A 12,883-nucleotide genomic window follows, 5' to 3' on the forward strand; every position below is an offset into this window, starting at 1 on the left:
ATTTTCAGAAGTTCCAATGAATATCAAAGTTGTAGATATTTTTGAGTATTACAATTTAGAGTCCATACGATGGAGATATCATCCTCGGAATAGAGAGCAGCGAAAAAAGAATTCGTAATCGACTTGAACTCGAATCCGATTCGTGTTCGGCTTGTACTCCACCTCAACTAGCCACCCCTAGCCCTATAAATATGGGTTGCACGATCTCTTCTACACCTATTCCATGCCACCAAGCCCTATAGGCCATTGCTTCCCTATCCGTGCACCGCCGTTCGTCGGAGCCGCCGCCACCGCCGCCCGTGATGCTCTACATCGTCGTCTTCTCCGCGAATCCTCCTTCCTCGACCATCGAAGTAAGGTGAGGACCCTTTCTTCTCCTCCATTAGTATTGTTTTATCATCATACTAAGTCCCTGCCAATCCCTAGCCCCGGCCAAAGCCTGATCTACGTCGCCACAGTCGTCGCCATCGCGGGCAGCCGTGTTGTAGCCGATTGACATCGACGTTCCTGGCCATCTAGTGCACCGTTCGCCATGGCCTTTCACCAGCGTATGTCCCATGATGTTCCCCATACCCTCACGAACCACGTCAGCCAGTAGAGTAGCCAAACCACCGAAATCAAGGTCGACATACCCGCCATCCGGTTTCTGAATGCGTTCTACGCACGCACCAGATTTGCATTCGCATTCCCCGTCAATACGAAAGTTGTATGGATGCACCAACCACGTCACGGCGTGTCCCATCGAGTCTTCTACATGACCCTAGGAGCCCATTCCCGTTTGTGCAACGACACGACCAGAACACCATTGCCAACCACAGCACGTCGCAACCGTAACCCATGTAGTAGCATTGTGTTCTCGGGATATATGAACATCTCTATTCAAACGGTTTCTCAAATTTCATAGTCAATCTCCTGGAACACGAGCATCTTCGTTGTTGCGTCTATTCATGGTCACCACCAAACCTAGCAGCAGTCATCAATATTTTGACGCTACCTCGGATGACCCTTTCCAAAACTAACCATACCGTTGAGTTAGTCTTTCTGCGTTCTACGCCATGCTTCCCTAGTTTTGGTGAAACACCATCGAAGCCCAACATCGATGTCAGTGGCCACATGTCCGATCGCGTCTTCAACGAAACCTGAAACACCACCGCTACATAGTCCCCAGTAATATCCTTAACTTAGAAGCGCAACCTTCAGCCTTTTTGATCCATAATAGGTGGTTGAGACTAGATCTCAGTGTAACCCTTCTTTAACCCAAGATGGTACTTGCATAGCATGCCAAGTCAGCACCACGTCATTCTCCTTAGCCTAGTCAGCGAAGTCTGGTCTGCCCTATACTTCTTGAATCTTGTGCAATGATATTTTCAAGCCTCACGCAGTGATTGTGCAATAAAGCCTTTCCCATAGGAAGATAGTTCCGATAAATTAGTATTTCTTTTTTAGTCTAATCCATCTCCTGAAAGCCGTTCTCTTTTCATCTTAACTCTTATTTAGACGATTCTTGCATCTAAATGTTTCTAAAATCTTACCTATCCAACCATATTATTTTTAAAGTGTTTTAATGATGTTTGGTATGTTGTTCTTAGTGTTTTTCTTTGTGTTGTTTGTCGGTAGTTCTCGCGATTAGTCGATAACGTTCTGGAGCAGTTCGAGGGACTTCAAGACCAAGATTTCGACAATATTGAGCAGCATTGTGTAAAAGGCAAGTGTACTTGATCATCTTGAACCTATGATTTAAACTGTTTTGTTTTATAAAATTGCATGCAATGTCTGTCAATATGATGGGTAGTCACCTATGTTAGGGTTTTTTCCTTGGATTTTCCCTTATCATCCATTGGAATCTAGATGGTTTATGGTTAGGTATTTTTATTGGGTAGATTGCTTAGCCATGCTTTTGATATGTTGAGAAGTATCATATACTTGATTAATGAACTTATGCAACAATGGTTGTTAATGTGTTAATGGTCTAGCAACATGGAACCTTAGTCCTTGAGCAATGTCCGATGGTGTCGTTGCCTTGAGAACTTTTTGTACTTCTACATATCGATCTAATGGTAAGATAAGCCGATTATCATATGTCATGCTGATGCTCGCCTTGCATCCCTATGATGCGTAGAAAAAATACGAGGAGATGCAAGGTGGCACGAAGCCGAAGGTATCCGAGACACGCTCGCGGTAACACTGGTGTCATAGTGGCAAGTGCAAATGGGTAGTTCTAGATATGAGAAATGTTATCTTGGAGGCCAAGAGGATAGACCCAAGTCGTGTGGATAAAGATGTACTCCTGCAAGGTGTAAGATCAATTTGAATTGCTATGCTCTCAGTCATGAGCATGATTGAGTTTCATCCACATCAGTTGTAGAGTTTTGATTTAGTTTGAGAAAAAGAAATGAAAAGTATGTGGGCTTTCGGGAGAAGTATGTGTTGGTACTAAGTTGAGTTAGGCAAGTTTACTTTATAGATTATATTTTTTGTCAGTTTATGTTAGCAGTTCATGTCATTACATTGGTTAAATTGTTTTTCATTGAGTCAACTTAACTTTGTGGCTATGCTTTGCTATTCAACTCAATGCGTTATCTTTGGAGTTGAAAATATATATACCCATATTATATAAGTCTTGTGAGTACCTTCGCACTCAGGGTGCTACTCTTAAGTTGATGCAGGTAACGATGAACTCGTATACGAGTATTTTTATTCTGCTAATGCTGGAGATGGCCAGGTGTAGAGATCGAATTTCTGAGCTAGTCCAGGTGGTGCCTTATGGGCAATAGTGCTAGTGGTCTTTTGTTTTATTAATATATTTTCACTGCATTATGAAATCTCTTATCTGTGTAGAAACTAGAACTTGGAATAAGATCTGTAATAAAAGTTAAACTTTTGTATTATGTTCATATCTTGTGATAAAATTATATTATAAATGGTATATGTTGTGATCTTGGGCTTTGTTGAGTATATATTGGGATTGCCGGGATTACTTCTGTTTTAATGGACTTAATTGTCGATTAAATCAAGTGTAATTTGGTCGGGTCTGATAGGGTCGTCGGAGGAGGAGCTTGGCTAGTGGCGTCCATAGAGGATGGGGAAGGGATTGAGGAGATAGGTGTGCTGGAGAAGAAAACGAGGACGTTGTTGTCCAAATTTTTACATAATGGCATGTTTCAAACTAACACAAAATTATAATGGCACCGGTCCTGTATTTACCTTTGTAGTGGTATTTTTCAAAATAGGTATATTTGTAATGGCACAGATCCAATTAACCCAATATTCTAACAGCTTAAACTCTGATATAGGCCTCAGAAACTCATCAGAAATTAGGTAATTACTTTTTCAACCTCATAGTATGAAGCAAAATCAATGCATTTGTCACATGCTATAGTGTTAACGTATACTAAAATCTGATAAAAGGCTAAAAACCCATCAGAATGAGGCAATTAGTCTCTTAATTAGCCTCAGAGTATGCACTGAACAGCTAAAATTTCAGTTATGCAGTAACAGTGACACAAAATGGCAAATATCACAAGTGCGCTACTCTTTTCGGTGGCAAAAAAAGAAAATAAGAGAATTCTTTTGAGAGGAAAATAAGAGAATTCTAGCAACATATATAGTGCAATCTCTTTTCATTGACACAAAATTAGCCCGCAGCATTCACAATCACAATCACACATCTATAGCATTATCTTTGAAACTAAACACATACATGCATTATAAGATTCAGGAACCAATACTTCTGAAATCAGCATCTGCCGATGATGATTGTTATGTCAAAACAGAGGACGCAAATGAGACAATTATTCTCACAGCGTCATATAGTGTGCATCAAAACCAGTGCATTATCCACATGCTACTGCACAAACGTACTGACAGCTTGAACTCTGCTAAAAGCCTAGAAACCCATCAGAAACGAAGCAATTCCTTCACACAGCAGTGTGTTTAAACTGTGCTAAAAAGCGCAGAAAACCATCAAGGAGGAGGCAATTGTTCTCACAGAATCTAAGGGCCTTTGCGACGAGCGGACTTAGACGTCCCCTTGCCCGGCGACCGCCTGCGCAGGGGCGCAAACCTGGCACACAACGCAGTTGAAGCGGCAGAAATCGCACAGGCAGACATGCTGCGGCGGATGTTGCGCTATCCACCCCGGATAGACACGGCAAACCGGGCACCTGAGCTCGTCGGGGATGGGCACGGGCTGGACCAGGAAGATTCCCATTGCGCCCCACGCCTCCAAGGGATGGCCGGCGAAGCGGGGTATTGGATGCGCCTGCGGCCGGCCCTGAAGGCCGGGGTGCCAGGGTTGGAAGGCGGACCTTCCGGGCGCATCACCGCGCTGTTGTCCCATCAGGAGGCTGTGCTGATTGGCGGCCGCTGCCGGGCGCGGAGGAGGTTGGTGTTGTTGAGGGAGACGATGAGGATGAGGTTGAGGAGGGCTGAGGCTGAGGCTGAGGCTGAGGCTGAAGCTGGATCCCGAGGCTCCCGTCGCCGCCACGGGCTGGCTGGCGGGGACTAATGCCCGCGCCTGCCCCTGAAGGCCGGGGCGATGTTCGCCGAGACGGTAGGTGTCCCCTCTCTGCGCGCCGCCGCGATGCTGTCGCATCGGGCCGCCGTGCTGGTTGCTGACCGCCGTAGAACTCCGGGTGTTCTGCCCAGGCCGGGGCGCACAGACGCTCGCCTGCGGCTGAAAGTCGGAGAGACGTGCGCGAGGGAAGAGGGGCGCGACGTCGGGCTGCTGTCCCATCTGGCCGCTGTGCTGGTTGGCGACCGCTGTAGAGCGCCAGGTGTTCTGCCCAGGCCGGGGCGCACGGACGCTCGCCTGCGGCTGAAAGTCGGAGAGACGTGCGCGAGGGAAGAGGGGCGCGACGTTGGGCTGCTGCCGCATCGGGCCGCCGTGCTGGTTGGCGACCGCTGTAGAGCGCTGTGCATTCTGCCCAAGCCGGGGCGCACGGATGCTCGCCTGCGGCTGAAAGTCGGAGAGACGTGCGCGAGGGAAGAGAGGCGCGACGTCGGGCTGCTGTCGCACCGGGCCGCCGTGCTGGTTGGCGACCGCTGTAGAGCGCCGGGTGTTCTGCCCAGGCCGGGGCTCACGGACGCGCGCCTGCGGCTGAAAGTCGGAGAGACGTGCGCGAGGGAAGAGGGGCGCGACGTCGAGCTGCTGTCCCATCTGTCCGCCGTGCTGGTTGGCGACAGCTGTAGAGCGCCGGGTGTTCTGCCGAGGCCGGGGAGCACGGACGCGTGCCTGCGGCTGAAGGTCGGAGAGACGTGCGCGAGGGAAGAGGGGCACGACGCCGGGCTGCTCTCCCGTCGGGCCCTGTGACGATGACGGAGGAGCTTGCGGCCTGGGCGACTGGCCTCTGACGCCAGAAGATTGGGGTGGAAGAGGGGGGCGAGGAGGTGGGTCTGCTAGGGGTTGCGGGTGCATGATGGCTCTGGGATGGACCTCGCTCGTGCACCGTCCCTGCATACCTTGCGATGCGGAACTCAATTGTGACGATGACGGCGGCGCCACAGCTGCAAGAATGTCAGTACGTCACTATCCATGAACCGAGAGAAGCAGAAAGTATCAGGGCCAGCACCGACCTCGATAGTTCAGGACCGGGGGCCGAATGGTCGCGAGCGCAGCAAGCAGCTCGGCGCGGGTGACCGTTCTCCTGCCCAGGCCCGGGTGCAAGAACCGTCTCCCGCCTTGCGACATCGGGCCCGTCAGCATCTCTCCGTGGGTGATCGGTCCTCTGCCCCACGACATCGGTCCTCGTGTCCACTGTTGCGGGCGATCGATCTGGGATATCAAGTCTTGCGTCTCCCGTCCGACGCGGCCACCTTCCTCGCCGCCGCTCTCTGCCGCTGTCCGTTGCTGCCCTGGCGACATATCGCTCTGGCCATCTGCAGCAAACCAAGAAACCAAGAAACCAAAACTCCAATACGGCAAGAAGAAGGAAAACCGCTAGAACAAGGCGCGCTCGATTTTCTTGGGCACCCACCTTGTCGGATGAGCCGGGGCGGGGACGCGTCGGCTAAGGGATCGTCGCCGCCAGGTGTCCTCACCCGCGTATTCCGGGAACCTTGCCCCGACGACTCTCCGACCTCATAGTGCTCATCAACCTTCCGCTTGCCCTTGTCTCGGTCGCCCATCTCGCCGACGGAACGGGGCCCAACAATCGACCGAACACCTTCGCTGCTTCTCGGAAGACCCTACCTCTCTGCTTCCCAAGAACCGAGATGAACGGCGCACCCAGATGAGTCGGTGCTCAAGGATGGAAGGAAGGAAGGGAGCGCGTGGAAGAAAGCTGCGAGAACGAGAGGGAATGGAGGGGAGGCCGTGCCGAGGAAGACGAGGCCTATATAGAAGGCCGGCAGGCAGTGGGCTTGCCGTTGGAGCTGCGTGCGATTCGAAGAAGCAAAGTCGGTGGATTTGGGAGAAGGGGATGACCGAATGGGCCATGATGAAGCCCGTTTAGCAATTTCTGGACGGCCATGACCGTTTCGGCCGGCCCAACAGAAATGTGGACGTGAGTGGTTTGAACTGGGTCCGAACTTTTTTTAGATGGAAAGTAATTCCAATAAAGGCCGACGTAATGTTTGCGGCTACGAGAGAACTGAGTCCAAACTTCGATAATAATAAGAAGCATCAAGGTAGCGAAAGTAGCTATACTCTAGTAGCCGGTGGGGCTACTGCTAGTGGTGAAGGATATCAAATGGCAGAGAAGACACATAGTATTCTCGGTCGCGCAGGTGTGAACCTAGTCAGCTCGACATGAACATTGGCACAAAACGTCGTTGATTTGTGACTAGAGGGAGTAGCTCTATCCCGTAGCTATTTTAGTAACTATTCTTGTGGTAGTTAGGATTAAGGTATAACATAATAAATAAATGATAGTCCCATAGAAATTTTGGAATGTTCAAGTAGGTAATCTAGGTATGTACGATAGAGGCCGGTTGTTGCGAAATCTGAAGATAGCCATCCCTACATAGCCGTCGCCGGTTGGCAGCGATGGTGGCGGCCAGCAGCTACGCCAAATGGCGGCAGCCGCATGCGGTCTTCATCCCCTCCCTCTATTCCTATCCTTCACCTGCACCTCCTAATCTGGTGGTCGTTGTCTTGTTGATGGCATCGGTGGTGTAGTGGACGTCACGGTGGCGGCTAAGCTGCACGGTGGCCGCTTGTTTTAGACATGTCAGATCAAATTCTTTCCCGACATGATCCTCATATCTTGTAACCGTTCTGACCACTTTTTCATATAACAAAAGAATAAAATTATAAAAGAAGATAGCGCATGCCTGAACTAAATTTTAGTAGACAACTCACACAAGTGGCACGCACCCCCAGTCACAGCGTGACGAGTGAGTGCACACTGTGCTCTTCTTTTCCTCCCATCCACAAGAGCTAATGGGGTAGAAAACCCAAATCCTTTTAAGTTGGTATCTCTCCACCTTCATTAGTAAGATGTAACTAAAAAAACTACACCTGTGGACCTTTGTTATTTATCAGATATTATTTTTACATATAAATGGGCCAATGTTGGGATTAATGAACACGAGAGACACGATTTTAAGATGGAAGAACTCTCCAATGCGAAGAAAAAAATCACGAGAGATAAAATCTACTATATGATGGTAAATGTTTGCATGTACAGGGGTGGTCTATATTTATAGGCATATTTTTATAGTTGTATCCAACTAGGACTAGAATTAAATCGGTTTGAGGCATTATCTCTAACAAACCTTCCTTTGACTCAAAATCCCTATAAATATACACTTGAAGAAATTGTTTCTAAAACCCCGAAGGGCTACTAAGCACCATAAATACCTACTAAGTCCAAGCAATGCTTGAACTTAGTATTGGAGAGTGACTTGGTAAGTATGTTTGCGGGAGATTTTCTTCAGCTTGCATCTTCCCAACAATAATTTGCCCTTGAGCAAAATATCACGAATGAAATGGTGCTTAATATTAATGTGCTTGGTCTTAGCATGGAAAATATCATCCTTAGTCAAACAAATAACACTCTGGCTATCACAATAAACAATATTAACATCCTGCGAAATACCAAATTTAGAAACGAGATGTTGCAACTAAATAGTTTGCTTGACATCTATAGTAGCTGAAATATATTATACTTTAATAGTAGAAAGAGTAGTAACAGATTGAAATGAAGCTTTCCAACTGATGGCTGAAACACATAGAGAGAACATATAACCAGAAATAAACATTCTTTTATCAAGATCACCAGCATAATCAAAATCAACAAACCCAGTAACATTTTTTTGTCTTCACCTTATTCTTATCAAACATCAAGCTAAAATGAGAAGTACCTTTCAAATAACGAATAATCCACTTAATAAGATTCCAATGTTCTTTGCTAGGATTAATGCATAAGAAATTATTTTTTTCCCACCATTGCAATTTTACACAATCCCTTATTTGCCACTATCAGTGACATAGGTGGATCCCACATATTATTGCCATATCGATGGTAAATAAGGGATCATTTTTTTCCGTGGCAAATAAATAATTGCCTCTATGCATAAATCTGCTAACCCACCTATGTCACTGATAGTGGGAAATAAGGGATCATTTTTTTACTGTGGCAAATAAATAATTGCCTCTATGTATAAATCTTCCAACCCAACTAATTGCATGAGCTAAATCTGGTCAAGTGCAAATCATAGCATACATAAGATTTCCAACAGCACAGATATAAGGAACACGCGACATATAATCTTTGTCTTCTTCATTAATAGGATATTGACTTGAAGATAATTAAAATGTGAAGCAAAAGGTGTAGAAATAGACTTGCAATTACTGAGATTAAATATGTCTAGTATCTTCTCAATGTAACTTTTCTGAGATAGAAATAATTTATCAACCTTGCGGTCATGCTAAATTTTCATACCAAGAATTTTTCTTCACATGATAAGATCTTTTATCTCAAATTCATGACTAAATAGAGCGTTCGACCTATCAATCAATGACTTATCACGATAAATAATAAGCATATCATCAATATAGAGTAGCAAATAAATAAAAGATTCATTGAAAAAGTGCTTGAATTAAATACAATTATTATAATTACTATGAGAATATTGTTGTGCAATCATAAAATAATCGAATATTTTATATCTCTATCTAGGGGCTTGTTTAATACCATAAAGAGATTTCTTCAAGTGACAAACTAAATGCTTTTTTTAGGAGCAGCAAAATCTTCAAGTTTTATCACATAAATCTCCTCATCTAAATCTCCATAAAAAAACAGTTTTAACATCAAGTTGCTCTGATACTACTCATTGGGATTAATGAACATGAGAGGCATGATTTTAACGTGAAAAAAACTCTCTAATGCGAAGAAAAAATCACCAAAGACAAAATCTACTATATGATGATATATGTTGTTTATATATATAAGAATGACCTATGTTTATAAATGTTTTTTAAGTTGTATCTAACTATGACTAAAATTAGATCGGTTCAAGACATCTCTATACTCTAAAACACATTCGTGTTCGCTGTCTGTGAGCTTGTCCACATCATCTTTTTTAACAAGAGCCACTTGATATGTAACAGGCATCTGGGATTTGCTGTGTATCAAATAGGTTCCATATCAGTGTCAAAATCTCTAGACCAGGGTGACGCAATGACATAAAATGATCAAAAAGGACAAGCTCACTTCGTCGGCCGCTCGCGTCGCGCCCCGCCGATGCCATCCCTGTAAAGCGATGAATTTGCCGCAAGGATCCCCTCCGATCCCTCCATGTTATATATAGTAATCATTAGTACATGGTTTCTTACAACAGCAATTACAGAATCACAACTAATCACGTAGGATCAGGACTACTCGCAACAACTTCTATTGCCGGATTTTGTTTAGTCTAATAGACGCGCTGGCTGTAGAATCTAGTAGCGTCGGTAGCAGACCTTGGTTTCTTGACACTCCACCTCAATCTCAGCCACTCTTCAGGTTGAGATTGTAGCATAATCTGTCATGTGCTTGTTGAGGAAGTGCTTTAGTGAATATGTCTGTAATCTGATCAACAGAGACAACGAATCTTACTTCAAGCTATCCAAGTGCAACCCTTTCTCTTACAAAATGGAAGTCCACCTCTATATGTTTGGTTCTAGCATGGAAAACTGGGTTTGCAGTTAGGTAGGTTGCTCCTAGATTATCACTCCATAGACAAGTTGGTTTAGACTGATGAACTCCAAGCTCCTTAAGTACAGACTGGACCCAGATTACCTCTGCTGTTGTGTTGGCCAGTGACTTGTACTCGGCTTCAGTACTTGACCTGGAGAAATAGACTTGAAGATAATTAAAATGTGAAGCAAAAGGTGTAGAAATAGACTTGCAATTACTGAGATTAAATATGTCTAGTATCTTCTCAATGTAACTTTTCTGAGATAGAAATAATTTATCAACCTTGCGGTCATGCTAAATTTTCATACCAAGAATTTTTCTTTACACGATAAGATCTTTTATCTCAAATTCATGACTAAATAGAGCGTTCGACCTATCAATCAATGACTTATCACGATAAATAATAAGCATATCATCAATATAGAGTAGCAAATAAATAAAAGATTCATTGAAAAAGTGCTTGAATTAAATACAATTATTATAATTACTATGAGAATATTGTTGTGCAATCATAAAATAATCGAATATTTTATATCTCTATCTAGGGGCTTGTTTAATACCATAAAGAGATTTCTTCAAGTGACAAACTAAATGCTTTTTTTAGGAGCAGCAAAATCTTCAAGTTTTATCACATAAATCTCCTCATCTAAATCTCCATAAAAAAACAGTTTTAACATCAAGTTGCTCTGATACTACTCATTGAGATTAATGAACATGAGAGGCATGATTTTAACGTGAAAAAAACTCTCTAATGCGAAGAAAAAATCACCAAAGACAAAATCTACTATATGATGATATATGTTGTTTATATATATAAGAATGACCTATGTTTATAAATGTTTTTTAAGTTGTATCTAACTATGACTAAAATTAGATCGGTTCAAGACATCTCTATACTCTAAAACACATTCGTGTTCGCCGTCTGTGAGCTTGTCCACATCATCTTTTTTAACAAGAGCCACTTGATATGTAACAGGCATCTGGGATTTGCTGTGTATCAAATAGGTTCCATATCAGTGTCAAAATCTCTAGACCAGGGTGACGCAATGACATAAAATGATCAAAAAGGACAAGCTCACTTCGTCGGCCGCTCGCGTCGCGCCCCGCCGATGCCATCCCTGTAAAGCGATGAATTTGCCGCAAGGATCCCCTCCGATCCCTCCATGTTATATATAGTAATCATTAGTACATGGTTTCTTACAACAGCAATTACAGAATCACAACTAATCACGTAGGATCAGGACTACTCGCAACAACTTCTATTGCCGGATTTTGTTTAGTCTAATAGACGCGCTGGCTGTAGAATCTAGTAGCGTCGGTAGCAGACCTTGGTTTCTTGACACTCCACCTCAATCTCAGCCACTCTTCAGGTTGAGATTGTAGCATAATCTGTCATGTGCTTGTTGAGGAAGTGCTTTAGTGAATATGTCTGTAATCTGATCAACAGAGACAACGAATCTTACTTCAAGCTGTCCAAGTGCAACCCTTTCTCTTACAAAATGGAAGTCCACCTCTATATGTTTGGTTCTAGCATGGAAAACTGGGTTTGCAGTTAGGTAGGTTGCTCCTAGATTATCACTCCATAGACAAGTTGGTTTAGACTGATGAACTCCAAGCTCCTTAAGTACAGACTGGACCCAGATTACCTCTGCTGTTGTGTTGGCCAGTGACTTGTACTCGGCTTCAGTACTTGACCTGGAGACCATTTGCTATTTGTTTGAACTCCAGGATATCAAATTTGGCCCAAGATAAATGGCAAAACCTCCAGTTGATCGCCAGTCATCAGGACATCCTGCCCAATCGGAGTCTAAAAATGCATTGACCAGATCTGAACTTGAGCTCTGAATTTTCAGCCCTGTTGTTGTTGTACCCTTCACATATCTGAGTATGCGTTTGACTGCTTTCCAGTGAACATCAGTAGGCTGCTGCAGGTACTGACATACTCTATTAACTGCATAGGATAAATCAGGTCTAGTCAGTGTTAAATATTGTAAAGCTCCCATTGTACTCCTGTACTGAAATACTCCTTTCTCGTCCAATGGAACACCCTGCTCCTTTGCCAATTTTTCTGAACTAGCCATAGGAGTTACTGCACTTTTGCAGTGATGCATGTTGTTCTTGTGCAGCAAATCAGACATATACTTCTTCTGAGTTAAGAGCAAACCTTCTTTGATTTCTGCTACTTCTACTCCCAGGAAGTAATTCAGCTTGCCCAGATCCTTGATAGCGAAGTCTGAAGACAGCTCTTCGATAAGCTTGTCAGTGGCAATCTTGCTTGAACGGGCTATAATTATGTCATCTACATATATTAACATGTACAATATTGTTGTTCCCTTGTTGAATATAAACAAGGAAGTGTCTGCCCTTGACGTCACAAAGCCGAGAGATAGCAATTTTTCACTGAGTTGTGAATATCAGGCCCTGGGTGCTTGCTTTAGACCATAGAGGGCTTTCTGTAGTTTGCACACAAGGTGAGGCTTCTTGTTATCAACATAACCAGGTGGTTGGCACATGTATACTTCTTCTCTGAGTACACCATGTAAAAAGGCATTTTGGACATCAATTTGTCTTAACTGCCACCCTTTGGAAACTGCAAGTGACAGGATGAGCCTTATAGTTGAAGGTTTCACCACTGGACTGAATGTATCATGGTAATCAATTCCATAACATTGATGAAAGCCTTTAGCCACCAATCTCGCCTTGTACCTCTTCACTGTACCATCTGCCTTTCTTTTGATTTTGTGCACCCATTGCATTCCACC

Source organism: Phragmites australis, chromosome 21 (assembly GCF_958298935.1).
Source record: "Phragmites australis chromosome 21, lpPhrAust1.1, whole genome shotgun sequence".
NCBI classification, from domain to species: Eukaryota; Viridiplantae; Streptophyta; class Magnoliopsida; order Poales; family Poaceae; genus Phragmites; species Phragmites australis.